The following is a 2863-nucleotide window of genomic DNA, read 5'->3' on the forward strand; positions in this document are numbered from 1 at the left end:
GCGTCTTCTTGGTACCATGACTCTGATGTTTTGCCTGACATTAGTGACTCCCCCTTTTTACCACCTACTTTCCCTTACTGAGGATAACACCATCTGTCATCTCTCAAGTTATCCCAATGACTTTGCAATTTTTTAAAAAACAAAGTGTATTCTAGGGAGCAAGATGATAGGGAAAATAAAATATGGGGAAAATAAAGATAAGGCATAGGGAAAAGGAAGATATACAGACAGTATATCTTCCTATTCCCTAAGTCTTTATCAGTAATTTAAAATTTATGAGACCTTGATTATAATGTTTAGGCAAGCAAAAGAGTCTATAAATGACCATTATTTTTAAGAATGCAGAAAATGATTTACATTAGAGGAAAAGAAGTTTCTAAGTATGGTTGTGCAGGGTGTGCACTGCTTAACTCCAGAGAGCATTAGTCACACTGTGGTCTAGGTGATTGTCACCTCTTGGGATTTGCATTGTACAATCTGCACATTTATATATTGTGGTCTGCAGAGAATTCAAAGCATCATTATGGCTTCCTAACAGGGGCAACTAGAATGAAGGTGTCACTTGCCAAAGTAAATACTTAGAGTATAGGTATACATATTATGTCTGAACCCCTTGGGCTTAGAAATCATATTCAGGCCCCTTCAGCACAGAAATAAGCAAACCCACACGGGGCTGAGCCCCAGAGAGACAGAGATTGCCCTCAGTGATATGGGTCAAGGAAAGTACTACCTGTCAATTCCATTTGAAGAACATTAGAAGCTGGAAAAAGGGCTGCTCAGCATTTACCCAGGGTTCCAATTTAGAGTGGGGAGAAAAATAAATTGGAAGAGAATCATTTATGGGAGAATTAGGAAAGAATATATAAAGGGGGGAAATGGCTTCTTGCGTCATGTGACTAATAGCAAGTCAGAAAAATAAAGCATTAATTCTGATAAATCTAACACCCTTTTGGGAAAAAAAAAGTAGAAGGAGGCCTTGTAAGGTGAGAATCTTCCACTCAGGTGGAGAACAGAGTACTAATTTAAGGAAAGACGTTAAGTGTCTCATAGACACACATACAGTGACTAAAATCCTACCAAAGGGAGATGGCTTTCAAAAGCAGAATGAGGAACTTGCTTAGCTGAAAATAACAACCAGTGTCCCAGGGCTTGTTTGTAGACGTTCGAGAACGCTAAACAGCACATCCCCATCATTTCCTGTGGATTTCAAGGGAAGCCTCCTATGGACAAACCCTCCTCCACCGCCAGCTGCCACCCCACGTCACCCTTAGGGTAAAAAGGAAACCACAAAAGGAATTATTTAAGATTTCATTGTGTGTTCTGCTATGAATGAGGAGTTTCAGAACTGCATAGGGTGCTGGCCCCCATGTTTACTGCAGCATTATTTACAATAACCAAGATATGGAAGCAACCTAAGTGCCCACTGATGGATGAATAAAGATATGGTGTGTGTATATGTACGTATGTGTGTATATATATAGTGAAATACTACTCAGACATAAAAAGGAATGAAATCTTGTCATTTGCGACAACATGGATACACACTGAAGATATTATGATGATTGAAATAAGTCAGAGAAAGACAAATACTGTCTGATCTCACTCATATGTGGAACCAAAAAAAAATGAACAAGCAAAATAAAACAAAAACAAACTCTTACATACAGAGATCTGATTAGCCATTACCAGAGGGGAAGGGGGTTATGAGATGGGCAAAATGGGTGAAGAGGGTCAACTGTGTGGTGATGGATGTTAACTAGACTCATGGTGATCACTCTGTAGGGTATAGAGAAAAGAGAATCCACTTGTTGTGGGCTGAAAAAATCCAGAGAATATAAATTACTACTTGTGAAGAGACTGATACTTTGTTTTTATTTTAATATATCGTAGGAAAACATTAAAGAGCAAATGCATGGCCATTTTCCTTTGATGTTCTCCAGAGTTTTACTTTACACTGTAATGCTGTACACCTGAAACTTATAAAAGAAAACAAAACTGCACAGGGTGAATTAGGAGATACCACAAAGGAAAGGGTGGAGGAAAAAGAAAGTTAGAAGAAGCTCGGTTACAAGAATAAACTCCACTTGAAATGATGGCCCTCAGTGATTCTGGCCCAGCTTCAGGGCAAAGGGAAGGTAAATTCAGATTTCACTGGAGGAGAGAAATGAGGATGGGAGAAGAGTGCTTATGACGCCACATTTGCTACTGGACTTTGTTTGACCTGCACTAAGTTTCAGGAGAAAGACGCGCACGGGTGTTTCTGGGGCAATCAGGTGATACACTGGGAAGTACAGTCATCCTGGAGCCTGGGACCTGGGTTTGAAAGCCCTGTCTGCGGCTTACTGTGTTTGCAACACGTCCAACTATTGGCTTCTTTATCCCTAAAATGAGAATCATAACGTCCCCCTAATAGGACTGTTGTTAGGACTCAGTGAAAGAATACCTGTCAGTCCCCTGGCACGTGTGGGTACTCAGCAAATCCTAGCTTCCTTCCTTCTGACCTTTCTGCCATAGAAGCTGTTCGTGGTAATCCAGGTTTTCAAGGCTCTGTAGCAACGGCTTTCAACTTTCGAATAATGTCAGAACAGCCTGTGGAATTCTTTGTCTGAGCCTCAGTGTCAGGGATTCTGATTTCCTAAGTGTGCAGTGGGATCTATAAGTTTGCACTTCTACTTTTCAACAAAAACGAGACGTGTAATTTTAATCAACATTAAAGTTAAAAACTACCAATAAAGTCCTTCAATCCCCACTGCTTCTAGTGTAGACATTGAAGGAATAGCCTAGCTTTAAAGACTTTTCAAGAACCGGCCTCCACCTACCTTTCCTAACTGATTGCTACTTTGCCCCCTAATCTCCACCTGCC

This window comes from Grampus griseus (assembly GCF_964374135.1).
Source record: "Grampus griseus genome assembly, chromosome: 15".
In the NCBI taxonomy this organism is placed as follows: domain Eukaryota; kingdom Metazoa; phylum Chordata; class Mammalia; order Artiodactyla; family Delphinidae; genus Grampus; species Grampus griseus.